The sequence below is a fragment of the Lactuca sativa genome, chromosome 7 (genome assembly GCF_002870075.4).
Source record: "Lactuca sativa cultivar Salinas chromosome 7, Lsat_Salinas_v11, whole genome shotgun sequence".
In the NCBI taxonomy this organism is placed as follows: Eukaryota; Viridiplantae; Streptophyta; class Magnoliopsida; order Asterales; family Asteraceae; genus Lactuca; species Lactuca sativa.
In genome coordinates, this window is record NC_056629.2 from 104,298,135 (window position 1) to 104,318,020 (window position 19,886).

The 19,886-nt window shown below is 33.9% G+C and overlaps 1 long non-coding RNA gene and 1 pseudogene across 1 annotated transcript; one reads left to right on the forward strand and one right to left on the reverse strand.

The window, feature by feature from the left end:
• Positions 1-1,487: 1,487 nt before the first annotated feature.
• LOC111900852 (uncharacterized) lies at positions 1,488-3,870 on the reverse strand. Its single transcript, XR_002853292.2, has 2 exons — positions 3,673-3,870; positions 1,488-1,874 (listed from the first exon to the last, which is right to left on the reverse strand). It is a non-coding gene; the product is annotated as an uncharacterized LOC111900852 (long non-coding RNA).
• Positions 3,871-6,918: 3,048 nt separating this feature from the next.
• LOC122195200 (uncharacterized) lies at positions 6,919-7,661 on the forward strand (annotated as a pseudogene).
• The last annotated feature ends 12,225 nt before the right edge of the window (positions 7,662-19,886 follow it).

Below are 19,886 nucleotides of genomic sequence, written 5' to 3' on the forward strand. Positions count from 1 at the left end.
TCTTATCTCACTCGTAGAATTAGGCTAGGTCCAAATATAAGGCATATGAAGGGGTTTAAGGCTCCAAATGGACCATTTAAGGAGTTCACGGCCCTGAACAAGGATTTTACGGTCGTAAACTCTTACATGCTCTATCCTTTGGTGTATTAAGGTCTTAAATGGTAGGGAATAAAGTTCTATGCATTTTTCCAAGTCAAATGAAGAAGTTAGGGCATCATTTGGCTACTTTTTGGGAGTTTACGGCCCATGGACCAATCCTAGGGGGGGTTTACGGTCGTAAACTCCTATGTCCTTGGTTTCTTTGATGTTTAATGCCTTTACTTCAATGGGGGTTTCTTCTAGACATTTTCCCAAGCCATAAGAGGTGTTTGAGGGCAATTCTAAAACCTTAAAAGGTGTTCACGGCCCTTGAAGAGGGGTTTACGGTCCAAGAGTGTTCTTGGGCCGTAAACTCATGTTTACTCTCCATATCATAAGGTTTTGGTGTTCTAAGCTCGAAGGTGTAAGTCCACGAGTCATATCTAAGCCCTAGGGGTGATTTGGAAGGGTTTTGGGGCTTAAAAACCCCACTTATGGGTGTTTACGGTCCAAGGGTGTTCTTGGGCCGTAAACACATGATTTGGCCCCTATTTGATGTCTTAAACACGAATTTGCATGTTAACTAAGCTACACAACAAGTTAGGATAGATTACTTACTAGTTTGGGGCTCGAAACGGGCGTTTTAGATCGAAAGCAAGTTGTAGGGAGAGAGTGTAGAGGGAGAGTGGAAAGTCTCAAATGGACTCCACTCACCCTTATATAGGGGTTTGAGTTAGTGGCTCGGTGGAAATCTACCCGATACTGACGTTAAACGGGGCTTTTGGTCGCACCCGATTAAATGGTCGCATTTTGACTTGGTTGAAACTAAAACTTTTCAAGGGATTATTGAGAGTGTTTCTAATTTGTTTCAACCTTTACTAAGTCCTTTTAAAAAGTCCCAAATTAATTAACCAATCCAAAAGGTTAACGGACAATTTAATAAAGCGAGACTTATTAACGGAAAAATGAGTTAAAATGACGGAATAAATTTCGGGTTGTCACACAATAAATACACATATATTTTTCAATTATGTTATTGTTTAACTTTTATTGTTTGACTTTCAATAACAAATACTAAATTAAAACATGCCCATAAAATTAGACACAATAAGAAACATATTTTTTCTAGAGAAATTAAAATGTCTCCTACTTTTTATGCCTACAAATATATTTCTACCCACTAACATTATGACACGTATTATCATTCCATCATTCAATTTAATTTGATTTGATATATTCCTAATATACTCTTAATTAGACAGTTAAAAATATATAGAATACTGATATTTGTAATCCTAATCCTAATAAATAAGTATAAGTCTGCCACGTGTCAATCTATAAAACCCCCAAAATCGAGTTTTCCCGCTCATTTATTCATCTATATTTACTTAAATGTCATTCAATCCAAATGAAATCAAACTTCAAACTGATGCAATAAATCCGGAAAATTGAGCAAACAACTGTATTCAAAATATTCAACCAATAATTTTAAATGAATAAAAGTTATGGAAATAATTTGAAAAAATAGGTTAATCAAAATTCAGATTCGAAATTCCCGATTAAATTTGAAAGTTTGTTTATTTTGATTGCAAATTAAATAATTTGCAATCATTAAATCCCTAAAAATCTGTAGTATTCTTCTTTGCAAACGTATTCTTCTTGATTCATAGAAATCTTTGCAAACGTAAATACCATTTATACGGTTCTTTTGTTTTTACCATTCTGCTACATAGAAATTCTGCTCCATAGAAATCTTTGCAAACGTATTCTTCTTCATTCTTCTTGATTCTGCAACGCTTCAATAATCAAATATCAGGTTAGTGTATTCAAATATCAGGATTACTAATATTTCTATGCTCTTCATGGTCTGATTTATTAGTTTCTATCATGTTGTCATTATATGAGTGATCTTCTTCTTCTTCTTTTTCCTAATTCTTCTTAATCATCTTCTTCTTCTACCTTTTCAGTTAAAAAGACGAAAAAACTAATGAACATGAGAACTTGATTTTCTTTAAAAAAAATAGTCTTCTTCAGATCTGAAGCTTTAACTATTACAGTATGTTTTTTTTTGTTTTGCTGTTACATTTACTTTGATTTGCTGTTACTGTAAACCTAATTTATGATGTCAATTATTATTACTTTGTCTATTTACGTATGAATGTAGATGAATAAATGAGCATTTAGCAGTACAAATTCAAGATATCTACATTACCATTACTAATTGTTATGTTATCTATTAGTAAGTTGCAGGGGCATTGTCGGTATAATTGTCGTTTTCATGTTAATTTTATATTTAAATATATCTACATGTTAAATATATTGTTTTGGTGTGATTTTTAATTTAGGGAAAATGCCATCTTTTTTCAAACTGTATAAAAAGGTTAAAAGATTAAAAGATTGTACATTTGTATAAAAAGGTTAAAAGGTCAATTTAGGGAAAATGCAGAACACTGGTAAATGCAAAAAAAAGGTTAAAAGATTGTACATTTGAATTCACTAGGGTTGGATGGAAGTGAAATGGGATGTCACAGGGGTATAACGGTCTTTTTTTAAAAAAACAACATAATGGTTAACAATTAATGACATAAAATCAAACAATAAGAACCTAAAATTCTTTATTTTTTGTATAATTTGTGGGAAAAAAAATTATACATTTGCTTTAAACCTTTAATTCAGGAACTATTTTTGTTCATTTTTTTGACAGACCATTCCTGTAACTTTTTTATACATATACACACATTGCTATTTGAGCATTTTTACACCATTGGATGGTAGATGCATTAAAACGCATTGTACTTTCTAACTTTAAGTCTATATAACATTTTACTTTGTAAGTGTATAAAACAAAAGTAAGTTGCTAATTTATAATATTTTAAAAAATAAGAGCATTTTATTAGATCTTGGAAAGTAAATTGCTAAAAGTCAGTGAGCAATATAGTGGTACTTCTTTCAAGATTGATTTCTCAAACATCCTAATAAAAACTGATCATTTGCAGTTATGGATTATTATTATGTAATTTGCATCTTTCTTAAACAATGAGACAGGAGGATGAGTGTCAATTTCGATTGCTTGAAATAAATGTAACTTTGAATGTGTGTAGTATATCTTCTTGATATGTTTTCTACCAAATTACTATATTTCCCCTATTTAGTTCTTTTGTCACAGTTTTGTTAATGATACAAGTTTTCTTTTAAATGGAATGTACACAGTTTAATTTTGTGAAAAAAACAAACCCCATAAAAAAGTTACATTTTTCTTAGTCTGTTTGATATATAAACCTAATCATAATCAAAATCAATTTGCTTGCCCAACCTTACATTCAAAGTATTTGAGATTGATAGTGTAAGTGGTTAAGCAACAAATTATAATCATTTAATTGAATCGTGATTTAATCAAACCAAGCGGGAAATCTCAAATCTGAAAATTCATTTACACTAGCTGGAACTAAGTTTTTTTCAGGATATATAGAGAAAAATTCAGGATTTCTTTATTCACTACAATCAAATGTTATATACGAAGATTGAACCGGTAGAAAGTATTCGACCTGATTGCAAACAATTTGCAGCTTCCTAAAAAAAGCCCTGATTACTTACCAATTAAAATCGCATAGTCGGTTCAATATTAGCCAGAAATTCCTCACTTTCTTTTTGAAATCGCAGCAAATCGAACCTCCTTTGACCATTTTTCTTCCAAAGCTGCACAAGAACTTCCATCATGTGGATTGTGAAGGTATTTCCCCTTTTTCTCTATTCCATGTTCTGATATGTGATTCTTTTCAAGAATAAGATAAAATTTTAATTTAGTCCCCATACTTTAAAATAATACCAACTGATTTCGTTCTCCTATTTTCTTGAAATCATGTTTAAAAATTATATATTGTATTTTTAAATCATAGATAGGTTTATAACATTCATTTAACAAAAACATTTTGTAAATATGAATATTAATGTACAAAATTTATATGATACACAAGTTCATTAACAGTGGATACAATGTATACAATGTTTGGTATTTTTTAAAATTATTACATGGGCAAAAATAATATCAATTGTAACAAAATATACTTTGTATTGTAAAATAAAAACACAAAAATTATCCTAAATACATATTTATAAATGTAAATATGTACTTTTACATGCTACAAAAACAATCGAAATTTTATAATCGTTATATTTAATTTATAATAAATACAAACTCCTTAGTTGAAATAAACAATCACAATCACTTTATAACATACTATTTATAAATTATAATATTAATATGAATCATATATTTTAAAATGTAGTTTTTTGTTTAACGTTCATTATTTTATTTCATTAAACTTTCATTACCGACATATAAGCTATTTAGTTCAATTGAACACTTCCTTAAAAAAAATCTCAAAATAATACATTTTAATTTTATTTTCTTTTTGTTTAAGTAAGTAGTCCTCTTTTGCAGATTCTATATGTAACATCCCGGAATATCAAGAATTAAGTTGAAGGGCTAAAGAGTAATTTTGGAAGGGGGAAACTCGGCGAGTCCATGTGTGGACTCGGCGAGTAGGGTCGCGACTTGGTCGCGTGTTAAGTGGCCGACTCGGCGAGTCAGTGGATGGACTCGGCGAGTAAGCGCTGAGTGGAGAAAACCCTAAATCCGGAGGATGAGCCCTATATAAAGAACATAACATCCTTTCCCCCAGCCTCTCTACTCTCTGATAAGTCCAGAAACCCTAGTTATTGTGTGTGAGAGGATCAAAGTGCATTTGGAGGCTTGGAGAGGTGGTTGTTGAAGAAATCTTGAAGGAGAAGAGGCTTGGATCAAAGGGCTTTGCAAGGATTCGGGTTAATCTTCTCTTGGAGCTTCCTTTTGAGGTATTATTTCATTGTTTGAGCTGCTTTTATCTTGATTCATCATTTTTGGAGGTGTTAGAGATCTTATCTTTTGATGTATTGGAGTTTAGAGGTTAGATCTGAGGTTGCTACCTCAGATTTGGAATGGAGAAGGGTTGGAATGCATGAAAGTCCCTGTTTGTGGGTGATTGATGGAGCTATCTTGTCCCAAACCCAAACCCTAGAGTGAAAATGCCTAGATCTCCTTGGATTCATGTAAAGTTTGCCACTTTACGTGATCAATGGCCTTAGGAAGGGTAGATCTATGGTTTGGATCATCTGCATGGCTTGAAAAGCCTCTGTATGGATTCAGACCAGGTGGAACTCGGCGAGTCACATGGGTGGACTCGGCGAGTTGCTTGAAGATAGGCTGGAACTCGGCGAGTTGGAAGAACAACTCGGCGAGTTGGATGAAGATGGCCTGGAACTCGGCGAGTTGGAAGAACAACTTGGCGAGTAGGTTGAAGATAGCCTTAGACTCGGCGAGTCTGTTCTTGGACTCAGCGAGTCTTGTCGAAGAGTCCCAATCTTTTCTGGTTGAGTTGAGAATCGATGAGTCAAGGGATGACTCGGTGTGTTATGTGCGAGTGGACTCAGAGTTGTTGGACTTGGCGAGTTTCGGGGTGACTCGGCAAGTTGAGTCGCGGATTGGGGAAATTCTGAGCATGGGGACTCGGCGAGTCATCAGGTTGACTCGGCGAGTAGAGTCAGTCAGGGGTTGACTTTGACTTTGACTTTGACCAAGGGTCGACCAGTGATTTCCAGGGGCATTTTGGTAATTATTCGATATTGTTTTGAGTTCAGTGCCTTGGTGGTTGTCCAGTGGTGGAGATCGTATCAGTGATCGGAGCAGCTTGGGTTAACTGTTCAGTCGGTAGTTTCGAGGTGAGTTATCCTCACTATATCAACAGGGTCTAAGGCACCAAGGCCGGCCCTTTATCGGATTGAGATCCGGGTATTTGTTGTATGTTATTACTTTGATATGTTGCATCCTGGTAACTAGGATGGTATATGTTAGAGACCTGGTTGAGATCGGTATTCTGAGATGTAGGGTGATGCTATGCTAGTGACCTGTTAGGTCGGTATCCTGGTTAGGATGATGATATGTTATGTGATCTGTTGATCGGTTTGTTAATTGTGAATTGTTATATGATTGTATGTTTATGTGCACATGGTTGTTTGGAATGGAGTTGGGTTGAGGCGGGTCCTGCTTTGTGCTGTAGGCCAAGATACCCAGGGCGGACCGGTTGTCCCGAAGGCCCAGCGAGCGGTCCGGATAGGCTGTAGGCCCCAAGAGGGCGGACCAGACGTGCCGAGGCTCGGAGAGTGGATCAGGCCGACTGAAGGCCCGGTGCGGGCGGACCAGCTATATTGTAGACTCGGAGAGTGGACCGGGTGGATTGAAGGCCCGGTGCAGGCGGACCAATCACTCTGCAGACTCGATGTATATAGCTAGACTCGGAGGGTGGACCAGGTGGACTGTTGGCCGGTGCGGCGGACCAGTCACACAGTAGACCCGAAGTGCATGGCTGTTCGGTGATCGGATATGTTATGACATGTTTTGCGTGTATGGTATATGTGGTTGGTATTTTGGGGATATCTCACTAAGCTTTCGGGCTTACAGTTGTGGTTTTATGTTTTTCAGGTTCTTCAGGAGACCGTGGCAAGGCGAAGGCGTGATCGTACCGCTCCTCATGTTTATATGTGATGTGATTCTGGGAATACTTTAAATAAATTGTATTGAAAACCTTTTTGTAATAACTTTAATGGAATCGGGTTGTTTTTGAAAAATTTAAATTGGTTGAAATTTTTCGGTCGTTACACTATAAACAACGCGGAGGATAATATCAATCGTCATACTGGAAGCAATATCGACATCAAATTTTTATTTGAAGATTGTCTTTAAAACTTTTAGACGTCAAAATTTCTTATGGCTGTTTGTTTTGCTATTATCATAAATAAAAGTCAATGTCAATCATTGTCAAAGGTTGATTTGTTTTTACGAAATGCGGTAAGTTATATGTTGTTTTATCTAGAATAAATAGCAGATAATGATTAAAGTTATTAATTTTAGATAAAGATTTTCAATCTGAAATACATTGCTTTTTATTTTGTTAACATCTAATATTTTTTAATCTATATAATAAAAAAATTCAGACAACATATGTGAATCTGAATTTCTCCATGATCAATTTGATGCAAATTTACACTCTCCTGATGTATTAAATGGTCTCAAAGTATCCGGTTTACCAAATCATAAGTTAGTTTTAAAAATTGGTGTTCCAGTAATGTTATTGAGAAATATTGATCAGAAAAACGGCTTATATAATGGCACAAGACTACAGGCGTTATCATTGGGCAAACGTGTTATTGAGGCATGTATAATAACTGTAACTAATATTGGAAATCGGACTTTTATTCCAAGAATGACTTTAACTGCATCAGAAAAAAAAATTCTCTTCAAATTCACAAGAAGACAGTTTCCTTTGGCCGTATGTTTTGCAATGATTATTAATAAAAGTCAAAGACAATCGTTATCAAAGGTTGGTTTGTTTCTGAAAGATCCAGTTTTTTCACATGGACAATTATATGTTGCCTTATCTAGAGTTCAGAACAGAGAAGGATTAAAATTATTAATTTTAGATAAAGATGACAAACTCACAAATAAAACTTCAAATGTTGTTTAGAAGGAAGTTTTTCGAAATTTGTAACCAACTTTTTTGTAGCATATTTTATTCATTTTTAGCAAATCACAGTTAATCCATCGTATTACTGTATTTTTTTATAACTACGTATTGTTGTATTTTATGTTAATTTCATTACACATATTGGTAATGCATCATCTGCATATGTGCAACAAGAATCATGCATCAAAAATAAGAGTTTTCAAAAATCTTCATTCCTAATTAAATACTTCCCATTTACTTTGTAATTAAATACTTACAAATAAAAAAATTTATTGAAAAATGCAATATTACAATTCATAAGTTATCAGAATTAATGAAATATTATTTTATTAAATAATTGATTTTTAAATTCAATTCAAAATCAACATCCGTGGGTTCCACGAGTTTTAACCTGATAATTTGAATAGATAGAAATATTTATAGGCATCAAATCAAAGTAATAAACAATTTAATTTCTGTTTTTTCAATCATAGTTATTTTTACCTTTTAACCGCATAAACTTGTTTTCACCTGAAAATTTGCTATCTTTCTTAAACACGTATATCATTCAATGTGGCTATTAATTATATTTTGGACATTTAGAATTAAATAAACTGTGGCCATATGTATTTTATGGACGCAAAATTTCATCAGTCGTCGTGACTGACGTTTACTCTCTAGTCACATGAATTTTTTTATTACGTACCATGACGTTTGTTTTCATTCCAACACATAATTATTTCTTATAGTGACTGTTATATATCTTTTAGTGACAATAATCTTTTAAAGTGGCTATGTACAATGGTTTTATATTATTGGAAAAAAAATCAAATTTACATAAATATATATAAATTTTTGGCAATATGTAGATAAAAATTAAAACTATAAATTCCAGAAATGGTAATTTTTTATTTTAATAATGTACATGGCACGGTCCATTGGTTTCTCATGCCCCGGGCGAAAAGACTAAAAAATGCCCTTACCTATCCATTGGTTTCTCATGCCCCGGGCGAAAAGACTAAAAGATATACATTACTCATTGCACATATTATCTATATACAACTTCATTTTTATAATACTAAAATATAATATATTTTATAAAGCCTTGATCCATATATCCATATAAAACTAAATCTTACAGATAACACTTACAATTTAACACTCATCAAACTGTAATCAAATGCAATAATCTAGTAAATCTTTAATTCTTAGAAAAAAAATTCAATTCTTCCTTTTTTTTTGTGAACTATAAACTTTAATAAACAATAAAAATTACCAGTAGAAAATTAGCTGATACAAAGTTTTTGATTATATTACTCCCTCCGTCCAAATATTATTGTCCACAGACAAAAAACACACAAATTAAGAAAACAATTATTTACCACTAACTTTATATAATAAAATGACAGTTTTGTCCTTACTTTGTATTTAATGTTCCATTAAATACTTAGTTGGTTAAGTAATAATGAGGGAGTATTTTGGTAAAAATGTTATTTATTTTTAGAAGTGGACTATTATTTTGGGACAAACCAAAAAGGAAAGATGGACTATAATTTTGAGATGGAGGGAGTACAATATAATATAACCAACAAAAACCTAGAAGATAAGCTAAATTAGTAACTATATTATATAAAAAAACAAACACATCTAGGACTTAGAGAATAACAAAAAACAACCGATCCCAAGGAATCCCAAACAAAATAATACTTAGTAGCCCAACTTCAACCATTTCATAAATGGAATGAAAAAAATAGTATATACCAACAAACTAACAATCGCCAAAATTTGAAGAAAGATTATGAAATAATATATAAACCTTATAAACAATAACAAATAGAAAAGTTTATTTGTATTGTGCATTGATCAACCATCCGATGCTTATTCTCCATTGATATCTAAATCCATCTCATTTTGACTACAAGATTCAAATCAAGAAAACACCATAAATATTTCAAAACAAAATTTCTCAGTTAACTCTAATAAACTGTAATTAAAATCAAATTAGCAATTCCAAACTAAAAAATATTAATTTATCAATAATTTTAGATTCTTCTTTTTAAATTATAGAAACAAATATTTAGCAACTACTAAAATGAAATTAATCAACTCAGAAACAAATTAGCAATTTAGTGATTTAATTCGAATTGCCCACATTTAGATATTAACAAAAATTGATTCTAAGTTTCTAATTTACCAATTAATATGGCGAAAATCAATATAGATATTGAGAATTCGAATTGAAAAAAAGGTTCACTGATTCACTAGTGATTAAGAAGCTTACAGATAGAATCATACACGGGCGAATTTATACACTTCCATTTAAAAAATCAACAAGTTACCATTTCTAATTGATTGGATTGATCGATACAGGTAGGGATTTTGTGCATCCATCTTCTATGAGGCATTCCTTCATCATGTAAGGTCGTTGTTGCCTTCTTAACTCTCAAGCCATGATTATCAACTGGATCCTCATCTTCGAAGCTGCCATATCTGTCTTTGTGATTAAATATTGCTCCCCCATCTCCTCATCTTCTTCGGTTCTCACTGAATCTTTGATTTATAAGTGCGAGGTACATTTATCAAAATATTGAGGCGTGCTTTTTTTCCCGTTGCATTCTTAGAACCTCAAAATCGTGCCCTAGTTAACTCATCATATTTTTTGAGCCAAAATAAGATGTCTACCCATAAGACCAAAACAAAATATGACGCCCTCATGTCCATTGCTGCCCTGGGCCTTGGCCCGGCTCGCCATGCCCTTGGGCCGGGCCTGATAATGTAGATTGGTAGCATTTTTTCGTCACGTCTTATGCTTCTGTGTCTTTTATTTCTCTAGATGGATTTCTTCTTTGGACACATAAAATATAAAAATTAAGACTTTGAACAACTTCATAATGAATTTTTCATTTTCCAAATATAAAGTACTTGGAGCGACATTTTAATACAGTGATGAAATATATTTGAAGAATTCTATTACTAACTAAAACTCAAACAAGTTTTTAGATCTAAAGTCATTTACTTTAGGGATTTAGATACTTATAGTTTTGAGATTAAAGGGATATCACACATTCCTAGTAAAATGCCATAATTAGTTAGGTTTTTCGATGCGCCATTCCTTTACTAGAAAAAAATAAATCAAATGTGCAATGTTATGAAAAAAACAAGTAAAAATAAGATTTTGGAAGCCTATAATACAAAAATATGTGCAGTTACATAGTTATTTCTTACATTACCCGCCACAACTCGAACATCTCTTGGAAAGATCTGAAAACACTTAAAGAGAGAAACTATATGAAAAAGCTTACTTGGCCTTCGAAGATACGTAATCATTGTTGGATTAGTGTCTAAGTCCATAACTATTTTGGTATGTACTTGACCCGATGGTGCATGGTCCTTTTGGGTTGCCTTCACCAAAGCAACTTGATAGGATGAATTATGGAGAGAGGAGATTAATTATGATTTATTAATATATTATGAGAATAATATATTAATGGAGAAATCATATTGTTTAATTAATATTAGTCAATAATTAATTGAGAGTTAATTTTGTGGCTAAAAGAGATTAATTAAACTTAGGGGACTAGAACTATCAATTGTGTGATAGTTGAATACAAGGCTAATGGACTCCATATTAGAGGAGTGGACGAATTCTATGTGGAAACCCATTAGAAATCGTCCAAGGCCTCTAAGGAGGGAGTCTATGGGTTGTTTAGGGCCTAAGCAGTCAAATTAGGGTTTCCTTGTTAGATAACCCTAATATCCTAACTATATATAAGGACCCCTAGGGCACCAAAAACGTGGCTAAGAGTTTCCTTAGGGTTTCTGGACGTTTTTGGGTGCCTCTCCTCTTCTCCTTCTTCATCCTCATGCTCTTGGTGTTTGTGAGCCATTAGAGGTGTGACATTTGTGACACTAAGCTTTCAAAAGCTAATTACAACGAGGAATAGATTGTTATTACTACATAACAATCAAAGGTAATTTCTAAACCCTTAATTCAGTTCATAGCATGATAGATCTAGGGTTTATTGATTTGGATGATTATTGCATGTTCATTAGACAAACTAGATCCAAAGCTCTAGGGTTTGCAAGTACACCATAGGAATGATGTAGTGTTCAAAAACCATCAGTGGTATCAGAGCCTAGGGCTGTTTGTTAATAAATTAAATTCATATTTGATCGTTTTTGGCCTGAAAATCGATTTTTTTTGCCTGACTGACTCGGCGATTCAGTGGATGAACTCGGCGAGCCAGGTCGACTCGGCGAGTCCAGTCCCTGACTCGGCGAGTCCCGGGGTCAGACAAAGGGGCATATCGAGATTTAAACATGCCATTGAAGAGTTCAATGAATCTCAAAGGATCTAGGAGATTTTCAATACATTTAAAACCTAATCTCTTTTTCATTTTTCATGCTGGAAAATCAGTGAATCGTCATTCACTTACCTTCAAATGTTCTGTAATTTGGGTTACGACATCCCTCTCCCAAGTTGTAGAGTATTGTATTGGGTCCTAGCCTTAATATCTCATTTGGGTGATTTATTAAGGACTCAATCAATCAACTAACTTGATTTTTCTCCCATTTTGTAGATATCTGAATCTAACCATTGTCTTCTCGAATCCCAAGGAAAAGGTTTTCCTGCTCAAAGTGAAAGTCTGTTACACAATGAGGGTGAACGATAGATCCCTACATTGTGGACTAGCTTGGTTTCACTTCCTCCACCTCCTCCTGTTGTTCTCCCAAACCCACAAGATCGAAGAATTAAAAAGTTCAAAATCACTCAAGCCCTGTTGGCAATGAAACATGAAGATGGAAAATCCGTGTGTGCTCACGTCCTAGAGATGAAATCACACATCGATAGGTTGGCAATGTTGGGTTCATCTTTTCCAAAGAAGTTGGTTGTAGACTAGGTTCTTCATTCACTCCCTAAATAATATGATAAGTTCATAAGAGAGTATTATATGATGGACATTGATGCGACCCTCATTAACCTAACTTGCGTGCTTATTGCTGCTAAATCAAAAATGATTTGGCAAAGTAATGGAGCATATTTGTCTGGTAACTCAACCAACCATGCTTCCGTGGTAGCTCCTGGAGAAGCCACTTGTTTCTGCTGAAAAGAGAAGGGGTGTCGGCTATGAAGCTGCCCAAAGGACCTAAAAAATCTAAGATATGGGAGAGTCAATGAGTATGACTCTACTTTAGGTGATATCCACTATCTAACTCCATTAAGTTCCTATACATTGAGTCTTAATACATAATGTGATAAGATTTCATTTGAATGTTTTGCAGGATTAGAGAAAAGAGAGGAAGCTTGATGGAAGAGCAAGATGAGTCTGATCACGAAGAAATGGACCACGATCGCATGGATTCGAAGATCAGATTTTGAGCTTAGAAAGTTATGATAGATTTGTTAGGAATATTTGATTACATAGTTTTTCAGTTGATTTTGCATTGTAAGGACATGTTTTCTGCTGCTTTTATGAATAAAATAAAATTTTGATTTGTCTTATTTATATATATCCTTGCAATGAAATCATTGTGAAAAATTGATGTTTGTGTATTTCTATAAATGGGTGTGATTCTTAGTTATGTTATTTATGGAAGCGTCAAATTTCTCTAAGTAAGGAAAGATTCCCATCGCCCAAGTTTCAGTTGGACAGAAACTTGGAATCTTATGATTTGAATCATGTGATATATGGAAATCTTGGTACTTAGGAAATTAAGACTAATTCCTAGATCACACAAGTATGTGAGTCAAGCGAAGGACTAAAGGACTAGAACACAATGTTGTGCACCAGTCAAGTCCACCACAAATAACAATGAGATTCGTCATAATTTACCAAAAGTCTGGTAAATATGGTTATACTTACAAGATTAAGTGTAATTCTGAATCATTAAACAGTTTCAATGAATAGCAGAACGAATACGAAGAATCAATGAAGGCAGAAAGATAAAAGGTTTCTCAAATCTAAGAAGAAGGGAGAGTACTTTTATACCAGTTTTATGACCGTCATAATGATTAAGAACCATATCACAATTGATCCTCTAAGGACATATTAGTGCACTAGTATGGCTAAGAAGAGGAATCAGAAATTGTTGAAATGGTTAAATCAAAAGGATGAGTCATACTTCGTTCCAAAATCAAGTCTTAAAATCATACTCCAAGATTGTGAATTGAGTGACACACACTCATCAAATGTGAAGTAGAAAATTATTTTTCTTACTCTTGCATGTTTGAAATTGATAAGTTGTGATGTTTTGGAGAAGACAAGGACCAACTAAGACCAAATGTGTGTAATGTTTTGTCTTAATATAGACACATACTAACTATTGTATATTTGTTTATCAAGAAATATTTCTTGATAACAGAATCTAATATGTCAAAAGGTCAATGGGAGTCTGAAGATCTTGAAAAGATTCAAGAACTAATTAAGAGTAAACCTGTTAAACACTAGTACACAACTTGAGGTTTGTAACCTATCGTGTTGACTAAATTGTATTTTTGTGCCAATCCTGTTAAGTGATTATGCATATGAGTTCTACAAGTTCTCAATAGACTACATAAGGCAAGCACCTTATTCAATGAAAGTACATTGACTGGCATAGGTGAGCTACTAGATAACCTAGAAGCAATCGTGGGAACCTTGATGGAAAGAAATTAAGAATGAACGAGTTATGTCCATAAGAGTTTGAATTTGTCACAAACATTATCTTTTGATAATGGTTATGACAAATTCATATGGATAGGAACATATACACCACAAAATCCGAGTGTCATAAGGTTTCTCCCCTTCAAGAAAATGATTGTGAGGAAACGATTTCAGTAAAAGAGATTTTAAAGATTGCATTATGTAATTTGCATTTCTCAAATTCGATTATGATTACGGCATCCCTCTACATAGTTCGAATTGTGGGAAATGGCAAATGGGTCTGAACATTTTAGACTTATTGTTATAAGTACTAAAATTGTTTAAACACGCATATAGGTTATCTAAGGAAAGGTGTATGAGTTTGAGAAGCTTAGATAAAGGTTTATCGAAGTGTCTCGGTTTCAGAAATCTGAACTTTTGTAAATAAAGTCAATAAGTATTGTTTCTAAGAAGTTTAGCTGATTTCTGAATATGTGTCAAAGCTAGGGGAGCATAAATGTTATGTTGGAATGGATATAATCATCATGTTAGTGGGAGCATGATTATTATTTTAAGTGTTGCAAGTTAACAATATTATTTATAGAAAACAAAAGGTTTCACTTTGCAAAGTTGCAGGGGTTGAAAAGTTGTTTTGCTATAATTAAGGGAGAGAATGTTATACTTTGTTTTGAAATCTAAAAGCTTAGATCGAGAAATTTTAATCATATTTAGTCAAGGATATATTAATTGCGTTCTCAAAATTCGATTATGATTATGGCATCCTTTTCATAGTTCGAATTATGAGAACGTGGCAAATAGAAGTGTTATGGCAGATGGATGATAAAGTATCATGCTTTTATGTAAGACGTTATGTATCGTGTCCCATACGCTTCTGGCATAGGATCGATTGCATATTCTGTAATATTTGACCGTTCTAAAATTCTCCAAATGCCTAGGGCATTAAAAGGGAAAATGGACTAGAACCGGATTTGATTAAAATAATCAAACAACTGTCAAGGACAATCTAAGGTTTGCCAAAGATTGGTCGCTTGTGGACAGTTGAAAGTATACTAATGGATGGACCATATTGACTTTATTATGAATAGATAAGACTCTATTTAGAATAAGTTGTCATATGGCAAATATGGAAATGTTTCCATATTGGGAGTTGGACGTTAAAAATTTATGTCTAGATTAGAAACTTTTATGCAAGAAGGATGTTCAAAGGAATGTACTTTGAATGCGAGACTTCACATCTGTGGAATTGTCTTGTAACAATCTCCAATAGAGCATTTTGTAATTTCATTGGCCGAGTCTTGGTGACTTTTGTGCCGCGACATTACGAAAGGACCGTTACATAAAATGTTAGGATCTAACATATTCTAGTAGTGGCGAGAATTTTGTATTCTTACACTAGTGATTAGGAATTGTGAAATGAGAATCATTGGAAATGTGTTCAATTGATCTATTTCACAAAGTAAGGATCATAGGTAAACATAGTGTGCATGCTTGGAGCATTGGACAACTGTTGTTATAATTCAAGTAAGAAGTTGAGTACCCAAAACAACAAATAATGAGTAATCAATATGGTGATTAAATAAAATGCTTTATTTATTCTCAAAGGTTTGGGACCATATACTAGTAGTATTATTCTTGTGTTTCACTTTGCATGTTTTGACTTCCCGAATAATAAGATTATTTAAACCCTCCACAGTCGCTCATTCTTTGGAAGTAGGTATAAAAGAAGACTGTCATGAATCTGACTGTAGATTGTCTGAAGTGTTTTAGACATAACAAAAGTTTGTTGTAGGGTACATGAGTGCTCCTATAAGATTAGAGTATTGGATTAAACCCACGCTCACTTGGATCGCTTCATGGATTTTATCATGAGTGATTGGTGAGACGATAATATCTTATATTCTTGAAACCAAGATGTGTGAGTTGTATCTTGCGAGTCGGTTACACATTGATAATATGTAAACGCATGAGTAACTTGGTGTCATAAAACGTATTGTTGTGTGTGATTCGGTGAGTGACTACAAGCGATAATTGAATCGCAGTTTATCCGTTCATTTTACCTAAAGTGGGATACAAGCGATATCTGTGGGCCCCTCAATGATTTAGTGATGACACCCTAAGCGCTTGGCCAATTCGAGACTAAGTTGATGTGTTCAATTGTAGTGTTTTGTTAGTTGTCATACATCGGAAGCCGGGAAACAATATATGGACAGAGAGAATGATTTCAATCTATGTCTCACGTCTATACGATATCTAGAATGGAGGAATATATGATCCCTTATCTAAAGGACACACTATCTGATAAGATCAGAGTTGACATCGGCTTTTGAAAGCTACGATTGCGGATCAGGATCTGAAGTCATATGCAGAATAGTTATTAGACTTATCCAAGTGGGAGACTGTTCGATTAGTGTCTAAGTCCATAACTATTTTGGTATGTACTTGACCCGATGGTGCATGGTCCTTTTGGGTTGCCTTCACCAAAGCAACTTGATAGGATGAATTATGGAGAGAGGAGATTAATTATGATTTATTAATATATTATGAGAATAATATATTAATGGAGAAATCATATTGTTTAATTAATATTAGTCAATAATTAATTGAGAGTTAATTTTGTGGCTAAAAGAGATTAATTAAACTTAGGGGACTAGAACTATCAATTGTGTGATAGTTGAATACAAGGCTAATGGACTCCATATTAGAGGAGTGGACGAATTCTATGTGGAAACCCATTAGAAATCGTCCAAGGCCTCTAAGGAGGGAGTCTATGGGTTGTTTAGGGCCTAAGCAGTCAAATTAGGGTTTCCTTGTTAGATAACCCTAATATCCTAACTATATATAAGGACCCCTAGGGCACCAAAAACGTGGCTAAGAGTTTCCTTAGGGTTTCTGGACGTTTTTGGGTGCCTCTCCTCTTCTCCTTCTTCATCCTCATGCTCTTGGTGTTTGTGAGCCATTAGAGGTGTGACATTTGTGACACTAAGCTTTCAAAAGCTAATTACAACGAGGAATAGATTGTTATTACTACATAACAATCAAAGGTAATTTCTAAACCCTTAATTCAGTTCATAGCATGATAGATCTAGGGTTTATGGCTTTGGATGATTATTGCATGTTCATTAGACAAACTAGATCCAAAGCTTTAGGGTTTGCATGTACACCATAGGAATGATGTAGTGTTCAAAAACCATCAGTGGTATTAGAGCCTAGGGCTATTTGTTAATAAATTTGATGCATATTTGATCGTTTATGGCCTGAAAACCGAATTTTTTGCTCTCTGCCTGACTGACTCAGCGAGTCAGTGGATGAACTCGGTGAGTCCCGGGGTCAGACAGAGGGAATATCGGGATTTTATGCTCTTTTGTTGTGGGATAATTACCAAAACGATTTTTATTGATAAGATTTGGATTTTTATGACATTGGGTGATTATCCTTGCCAAAATAGTAGATAATTGCCAATTAATCAAATATTTGTTGCCTTATAAGATAATGTTTAATTATTTAAGTTATTTGGTAAATTAGAGCAAGTAATTGGACTAGGTCAAAATTAGATAACCATAATTAATTGTTAATTGCCTTATTTGAATTGTTGATCTAGAATATTCTTGATAATGTTTTGAAAAGTTTCAACCTCAAGTTTTGGAATTTAAATTTTTGATTAAAAGTTTAATTTTGAAATATTTAAATTCTAATCCCTAATGTTTTGAAATGTTTCAAGACTTGCTCTCAGTTTTGGAATTTAAAATTGTTTGATTAAAAGTTTAATTTTTGAAATTTTAAATTCTAAAACCCAAATTTTTGAAAAAGTTCAAATTGCACCCTTATGGTTTTATTAAATTAATTAAGTGTATAATTAAAAGATAGTTAATAAATCCATAGTGATATGGTTTACATTTAATTAAATTAAAAGTGTAATGTATTAAATTAGACAACCTAGTATTTTAAAAGTGTAAAATACACCCTTATACTATATATAACATTAAAGGTCTAATATTATATTTGTATAACTTAAACTGCTAGTCTTACCGTTACTAGGCCTCATTCACGAAGCCGATCTATAAGGTGGGTATAAGGTTATGGCCTATAAAATGGTTGTTTAATGGGTGTCCACTCTCACCCACCGTTTCATTGATTGGTGGAGGGCCGTTAGCCGAACAGGTAGGATAGGGCAAACCCTTTCCATTAAAAGTATAATGAAGTATAAAGTAACTAAATGTTTTTACAAAATTCCCAATCCTAGTTACTTTAGGTAAAAGTGAATTGATGCAATTCCATGAGATTACACTTTGTACCCTTGCGAAGATGTTAGTGGAGCGTGTGTGGTTAACAGGCACACTTAATGGTTCTAAGTGAAGGTAGCAAAGGGTGACTCAATGTTTGTCATAGTTCGGTGGAGCGTGTGTGGTTAACCGACACATCGAATAGGTGACTGTAACATTGGGGGCATCATGTATAGTTGCATGGTTATTCACACCCTGTTTTGTGATCCTCGACATTCTAGTCACAAATCGAGGGGCATATCGAGATTTAAACATGTCATTGAAGAGTTCAATGAATCTCAAAGGATCTAGGAGTTTTTCAATACATTTAAAACCTAATCTCTTTTTCGTTTTTCATGGTGGAAAATTAGTGAATCGTCATTCACTTACCTTCAAATGTTCTGTAATTTGGGTTACGACATCCCTCTCCCAAGTTGTAGAGTATTGTGTTAGGTCCAGCCTTAATATCTCATTTGGGTGATTTATTAAGGACTCAATCAATCAACTAACTTGATTTTTCTCCCAATTTGTAGATGTTTGAATCTAACCGTGGTCTTCCCGAATCCCAAGGATAAGGTTTTCCTACTCAAGGTGAAATTCTGTTACACAATGAAGGTGAAAGATCGATCCCTACATTGTGTACTAGCTTGGTTTCACTTCCTCCACCTCCTCCTGTTGTTCTCCTAAACACACAAGATCGAAGAATTGAAAAGGTCAAAATCACTCAAGCCCTGTTGGCAACGAAACATGAAGATGGAAAATCCGTGAGTGCTCACGTCCTAGAGATGATATCACACATCGATAGGTTGACAATGTTGGGTGCATCTTTTCCAAAGAAGTTGGTTGTAGACTTGGTTCTTCAGTCACTACCTAAATCATATGATAAGTTCATAAGACAGTATTATATGATGGACATTGATGCGACCCTCATTGACCTAACTTACGTGCTTATTACTGTTGAATCAGAAATGAATTGGCAAAGTAATGGAGCATATTTATCTGGTAACTCAACCAACCATGCTTCCGTGGTAGCTCCTGGAGAAGCCACTTGTTTCTGCTGAAAAGAGAAGGGGTGTTGGCTATGAAGCTGCCCAAAGGACCTAAAAAATCTAAGATATGGGAGAGTCAATGAGTATGACTCTACTTCAGGTGATATCCACTATCTAACTCCATTAAGTTCCTATACATTGAGTCTTAATACATAATGTGATAAGATTTCATTTGAATGTTTTGCAGGATTAGAGAAAAGAGAGGAAGCTTGATGGAAGAGCAAGATGAGTCTGATCACGAAGAAATGGACCACGATCGCATGGATTCGAAGATCAGATTTTGAGCTTAGAAAGTTATGATAGATTTGTTAGGAATAT